The 7,705-nt window shown below is 34.8% G+C and overlaps 1 long non-coding RNA gene across 1 annotated transcript; it reads left to right on the top strand.

Moving 5' to 3' along the window:
• The first annotated feature begins 3,137 nt into the window (after positions 1 to 3,137).
• Positions 3,138 to 5,483, top strand: LOC141661373 (uncharacterized). Its single transcript, XR_012549921.1, has 2 exons — positions 3,138 to 3,283; positions 5,255 to 5,483. It is a non-coding gene; the product is annotated as an uncharacterized LOC141661373 (long non-coding RNA).
• The last annotated feature ends 2,222 nt before the right edge of the window (positions 5,484 to 7,705 follow it).

A 7,705-nucleotide genomic window follows, 5' to 3' on the forward strand; every position in this document is an offset into this window, starting at 1 on the left:
AGTTTTAAAATTATTTCGGAAATTTTCTGGCTTTTATTTAACCGCACGTGTATTCGTTAAATTGAAAAAATACATGTCCAATGCACGTTATAAAAATGATTTAAAAATCTTGCAAATTTAATTTTATTAACTCCTAGTTATTGCGCTATTTTTAAATAAATCATTTTCGTATATTTTCGAATTATTTTACCCATTAAATAATCGTTCAATTCTTAAATTGTGGTACGAAAAGGGATAATAACGGGAGTAAAATAAAATAAAGAAAACAAATAAAAAGAAAAAAATAAATATAAACCTAGATTCCCCCCTGTTCGGTATCACCTCCACCGCCTCTCCTTTCTCTTCCTTTCGATCAATCTCTCCGAGTCTCTCTCGTCTCTCTCGATTTCTCTCAACCTCCTCTTTCTTTTCTTTCTTTCTCTCTTGACTCTCTCTCTCCCCTGTTCTCTTATTTCCTTGCCGCTGTTTCCGTTTCTTTCATTTTCCGGTGAGTGCCATCGTTTAATTCCGGTTACTGGCTTCAATTGATTTCGGTTGTTACTGAATTAATATATATATATATATATATGTGTACGTTTACGTGTGTATATGTATGGTTCGGTGGGATTCGTTTTGCTAGCACTTTCCGGTCGCCGCCCTCCCCTGTTTTCCGGCAAGTTGGTGGCGTGTGTGTGTGTGGTGATATGTGTGTGAGTCGTGTGTGTGTATGTGTGCGTGTGTGAGTCTTGTATGTGTGCGTGTGTTTATGGTTGTTGTGTTGCGATTTTCCGGCCACCGGTGTGTTTTCTGGTGACCCTGCCTGAGTTCTGTTGGATTCGATTATGTTGCTTGCTTCTGTGTTGTCCTGACTGATTTAATTAATTATTTTATTTGCTACAGTGAATATATTGATTCGAAGTTTCGTGAAATAAAGAAAAATTTATTGTGCGGGAATAAATATGAATTTAATCGGTAGAATACGCGTTGGAAACCTGAAATTTTTCGGGCACCCGCGAATTTTACCGCCGTCGGCGATGAGCCTCGGCGAGCCGACGGTGGACGATGATGATTAATTTTGAGTCCTAAATCATAAATAAATAAAATTAGTTTGTAAAATAAATTTCGAAATGAAAACGAATAATAATAATTAATAAAGTGAACTCATATCGGTGGATGGGATTGGTGAATTGAATTGTGAATTGCATTGTGTTGCGTTGTTGTTGTGATTGACGTCGATTGGATTTCGACGGGTAGGTCGATAAACAAAGGAAATGCTGCCCGATTTTCGGGAAATTAATTCCGAAAATACGGGAACGTACGTTATAATTATCGGAGACGTCGAACGAGGATATATAATTATGTCATATGAACCTAATTATGTGTTGTAGCACGATATTTTATAAATAATCAATTATCTTACTATTTTCAAACCAACGAGTATACATACTTTCCGAAAACAAACACCGAACCGAGTTTCGAAGATGTGAACCATAATTGCTATGTGTATTTCAATAATACATATAAATATGAGTTAGGTTATGAAATCGTATGGGTAGAAGTGATAGTGAGGTTATGTTAAGCGAGGCGATTATCTGAATTAGGGTATTTCAACCCTGTAGGTCCTAGTTGGAAGACCCGAGGAGTGACTTCGGAGTAAGAAAGATATAGTGGTTAGTCGTTGAGCTTAGTAAAGTTCCAACCGAAGGACCTGAGCGTTGAGATCGTAGCCAGAATAGGATAGTGGTCTGACGATAAAGACAAACGTTCAAGGCAATCCAAAAGTCAACCGATAATAGTGGTTAAGCTTATCGAGGCAAGTATTCCTTACTTTTCTCGTAAAATACTGCAAATACTTCATTCTTATTCTAAGTTCAGAATAGTTAACTATTTTATATTTCGCTGCAATTACTCTTAATTATGCAAGTTTCTTTCATTATTGTTCCTATATTATCGATTGCTTTCTTGAGCAAATACCCATTCTTTCGGGTTATTTGCGAACCCTGAGTTGGGATGTTTTGAAATCAAAATGATTTGACATCAAAATACTCCACGGGCTGGATGGTTACTGTGAGGGCCAGTGATGAGCGAGACCCTATGGGCCGGGGATGGACCGGACCCTGGGGCGATAGTGCTTAGGTACCTGAATGGATCTATACGGTTGGGTGTAGATCTACACTCTATCCTGATTGATCAGCAGGGTATAAGTGTGAACTAGTGTCCAGTCTAATTTGTTGTTGATCGCCATTAACGGCATTCTTTCTCGAAAAAGGTTTATGATTCCAAAACCGAACAAAACCCTGATTCAGGAGATGAATCTGGGAATCGCTTGCCACTTTTGAATTTATAATTAAAGGCTGGTAACAGCCAATGTCTATTCGCTCAACTCCCTCAAATAAATAGAATCGTTTAAATTTTTTTAAAGCTTTTGTCCGGAAATTTTCCTTTGATATTAATGCTTGAAACTCAAATTATATACTTGCTGGGCTTTTTTGGCTCACTCTTGCTTTGTAAAATCTTATTTCTTTCGGAAGCAGATAAGGATAAAAGTGAATAGATTTCGTTAGACAACAGAAGTTAGAAAGATCTCCGCTGCGAGAGGACGAAGATGTTAGAAAAATAAGACAAGGGCATTAGCATAAAGGTATTTACACTCGTATGGTAGTTGTTGTGAATTATAGAAGGTTAGATTCTTGTTTCATACCATAACCTGTAAATGATCCGGTTTTAAGGGGTTATTTGTATATTATTTCAAATTATGTAAAAATTGTTTAGTGACACCAAATCTTGACCCCGGATTTGGGATGTTACAATAATAACAGGAATGAGGTATGATTTGGTTCAACGGTTATTCCCTAATTTTGGTTATTAAAGAAAATAAATAAATAGTATTATATATTCGTTTAACTGCTAAATTATTAAACTACTAGATATAGTATACTTATTCTACTAAAATTATTCTATTATTTTTATTAAAAATTTATAATGATTATATATTAACAAAAAATATTTTAAAAATTAGAATATGACGAGATACATAAAATTTTTAAATATTAACGAAAACTCGTGCATCGCAGGATTTAAGCTGGTACAGTTAATATGTAACTGGACCTATACGGGTTGTATACGTGTTGTTTTTTTTGTCAGGATTGTATACGGGTTGTTTAATGAAAGGGAAAAGGGATTAATTGAAAATAAAATGACACGAACAAGAAGAAGTCTCATTCTCTAGGGTTTTAGAGATCAAAACTCAGCTACTCAATCGGTGTCTTCAATCACCACATTGTTCTTAATCAGTCGATTACAGGTTTGTGCATCTATCTTATATGTATATTCACACATACACACAAATGTATCTTAGTTGAAGTTTGATATGCATACATATATGATCGACTATACACACACAGTAATCCCATATTGGTACTATATGTTCGGTGTTTCTTTGTAACGAGTGATTAGTGCATACGTATATGCAGTATGGGTGATAGTACTAAGACCTTGAGATTTCATTAGAGGAGTAAAGATATTGATTTTAAGGTAGATGTCGATAAGTGTAATATGTTGGACCTTATTATTGACTATAAAGATGAAGCAAAGAACTTGAGTATGAAACTAGATTATCACTATCCTTGCTTCTCATACATCTATAAGATGGATCATCAATACATCATAGCTGTTAAAGATCTAATTTTAATGTTTGAGAGGATGTCTGAGAAAGAATTGATATTGATATGGGTTGGGACACAGATGAAACCTAACAACCTATACAAGTTAGTCTTGAAGGTCTGCAGAAAAAAAAAGAGGATGATGCAGGGATAATGTAGTAGAAGAGGGTGTTAATCTGGACAATGAAGATAATGCTACCATTGAACTTGAGTTGAATGATGACCAAGTTTTTTAGCCCGATCCTGCTAAAAGGAAGGGAAAAAACACTTAAAAGACCACCCAGAACAAGATCATCCAATATTACCCTCCTACCGCCTATATCACCAAACATTGCTTTCAAATCATTGACTTTCAGAAGGAGTCATAGGTTCTCTCCTATTCCAAACAATTCTCAAAATAGTACTACAATTATTACATTATCTATTCAAGATCAAACTTTGTTTAATAAAAAAATACCCAAGACCACTGTCGAAAGAAAGGGATTGTTGTATTGATGTTCTCAGAAAATAGTGACAGTTAATGAAGAGGTAGGGAATGAAGGAGGGGAGGAAGAAACAGGGAAGACACAAACTGAGGTAGAGAGGGAATCAAGTAAAAGGAATAATGTCAAAAGGAAGGTGGATTTTGATGATGATGACCCCAATCTTAGTTCAGAAGATGATGTAGGATGGGAGAGGGGCTATGAGTATGTCCCTGATGATGAAGCTCATGATGCCTCAGTTGTCAAGGTCAAAGAGATATGGAAGTCTGGGCAGTGGCATGAATTTATAAATGAGTATGATGATGATGAATACTATCAGAGGTTATATAAAATGGAGAGATATATGACAGTAAAGAGTTTGGTAAGATTGAGTTAAGGCCTTGGATGATATTTATGGATAAAAATCATTTCAAGGGTGTGCTGAAGGACTATTGCATACAAGAAGTCTTTGCTATCAGAGTTCTTGCTGCTGATAAAAAGAGGTATAGATGCACTTGTTCTGCAGAGGTGTGTAACTAGAGACTCCATGCCATCAAGAAGATTGAACTAAACAAGCATACTTGTAGGGGTCTGGAGACTTACAACCCAATCTGCAATGTTTAGTAGGCCGGAGCCAAGTTGATGGAGGATATTAGAGCCAATCCTGACATTCCAGGAAAGGCTATAAATGAGCTCTTATTTCCTATTTGGAGGTCATGATGAGTCTTATACTAATTTACCAGCATATGCTATGGTAGTTGCTGAAACTAATCCAGACTCAAGGGCTTTTTGTTCTTTTGTTGAATCTGAAATCATTTCAAGGGACCTATTATTTTCTACATTTTTTGTATCTTTTGGAGCCATGTGGAATGGTTTTCTAGGGGTGTAAACCTTTAATAAGTATTGATGGGACTCACTTGAAGGGAAATTATGGAGGTATATTGTTATCAACTGTGGCTTTAGATGCAAATAATGAGATATTTCCTATAGCATATGTTATTGTTAGTGTTGAAGACGAGGGCAATTGGTCATTTTTCTTATGGAAACTTTACAATATAGTAAAGGAGTCTGTTAGAAAAGATTGGACTATAATCTCAGATAAACAAAATGTGTGTTATAATACTATGTTCTTGTTTGCATTGTGCCTTGTAGGAATAGAAGGAGAGAAGAGGGAGAGGAACTGATGTGGAAAAGGTCCAAGACTGTGAAGTGCAAGCAGTGTGAATGCTTTGGACAAAATTCAAGGACCTGCAAGGGGGTTAATTAAGAGCATGACAGATGATGCCATTTCTATAATTTGAAATCAAATATCAAAAATTTCAACTCCAAAGGAGTTATATACTTGGATGAAAATATGTATATATGTATCATTGCTTATAAATTTGAAATCAACGATGTATTTATGTATCTAGCCATATCATCATACTTTTACAAATGAGATGCATATTGTTGCACTTTAAATGAAATTTAGGGAAAAATGATAAAATTTAGGTAAATAAGGAAATATTTGTTTTCAAAATAAATCTAGCATTACAGTTGAAGTTTTATTTTAGCACAAAATGACACTTTTTAATGCCAAATTATAGCAATAACTATAACTATTTTGTATTTTGCATTGGACTTGCTCTAAGAAACAAATGAAGGAGATGCAAATAAGTGGGAAGACTTCTGTGATTAAAAACCCAAGAGTCATGAATCAATCTAATGCAACAAAACAAGTAAAGGCAACAACATCAACTCAAAGTTCCCAGGCCAACAGCTCACAGTGCCCCGAAATCTCAATCTCAGCAACAACTATAGATTTACTTGGTGCAGAGCTTTTTGTAAGACTTAACCAACTGTTATACTTCTTTTTGTTTGCACATGTGGATGCTAATGTCGCCAAAAGTCCGGGAAATTTGAATTTCAGTTGGGTTATATGTCATTTCTTACTATTTTAAACGCCTGCTTAACATATACTTCACAAAATGCTATTTTTAATTAACAGACAAATACATAGTGATACCACCCGTAAGAAAAAAAGATTCGGTGGTACCACAGAGAAAAATCAAAATTAAAAGGTTACTATTGATAATTTCCTTACAAATAAATGCAAAACCTGCAACTTTGGCCCACAGACCAGCCTGAGAATATTGTTGAAAGCTTTAAGATTCCTGTTATCCTATTTACAATCTGATAATTTCAAATTGCTGAGAATGCGTATATGACTGTCATCCCATTTTTCAAATGACCTTCCTGAATCTTCAACCTATCTTGCCTTTACTTAATTGAGTCCATTTGAGACTCTGTTGCACTTGAATATATGTCTATATATAGTTCTTTCTATACCTGACCGGAAATTGCCTAAATTTGGTTCATATTTAGATAACCTTACGACCTAATACAACTTTCATATATTTTGCTGGCATACTCTTAAGACTTGTTAGTACACACTATTAAACATAAAAAAGTAGTGAAAGCTTAAAGTTTGCGGAAGACTACTTTCAAATGTAAACACTGCTGATGATACGATATCAAAGAGGCACAATTGCTCAAATATTGTCCTAGCAGGAATTGCTTGGTTGTTCTCTCATTCAGAATCACTAATAATCACTGAATCTTCTAAAGAAGCACTGTTATTAGTAGTCCTAGATGAGGAGCTTAAGTCACACTGTACTCTCTGGGATGTGCTGGTCCATGATCTGCACATTGTGAAAAGTATAGTACTATACCATGCGTATTACTTGATTAAAATAGGAGTCTGTTATAATGTCCTCCCATGAATACTTTTTCAAACAAATGGGGTATTGCAATTCTGAAACAAAACAGTAAAAACTTAGTTGTTAACCACAGAATCGCTTGCTTGCTCGCTGTCTTCATTCTAGCACCGCTTATCTGCCATTAACACATTGATGATATGTATATATTTCCAGTATATATAAAAACTTCATAATTAATAATCTTCTCAAATTGTGGAGTTTGCAAAAACAAAATGATTTGCTATTTTGATTATGTAGGGACATATTGTTTAAAGTTTATTACTATGAATGTAATGCAAGTTACGAAAGAAAGAAATGATTTGGCTGGATCCTAGATCTGTCTTGTGTTGTATCAGAACCCTAGCATCCAGCCATCTATATATACTTATATAGTCACAAAATCCTGTTCAGATTCCTTAAGAATCACAGTTCAGACCAGACAATCTGCACTATACCCAACCAAAACATGAAGAGAAACACCTAAAACAAGAATGATTTGTTATCATAAGCATTGTATACTATTTACCCCAATATTGAGGATGTAGTCATCATTAATTCCCTCCTACAATATAAAGGTGTTCATCATAAGAAAATTTTACCTTTACTGTTAAGAGGGTTCAAAAAAACTTATATTTACTCCAAAGATCATGGTGTTCATCATAAGAAAATTTTACCTTTACGGTTAAGAGGGTTCAAAGAAACTTATATTTACTCCAAAGATCATCATGCTATATAAAAAGCAACTGAAGCCATTTTGCTAATTCAAAAAAGAAAAATTACTCAGACAATCAATCCTTTAACATCTGAAATGAATACACACCTTGAAATTTGGTATACCAGGTACAAAGTCATCCAGAAAATGGTA

Source organism: Apium graveolens, chromosome 5 (assembly GCF_009905375.1).
Source record: "Apium graveolens cultivar Ventura chromosome 5, ASM990537v1, whole genome shotgun sequence".
NCBI classification, from domain to species: domain Eukaryota; kingdom Viridiplantae; phylum Streptophyta; class Magnoliopsida; order Apiales; family Apiaceae; genus Apium; species Apium graveolens.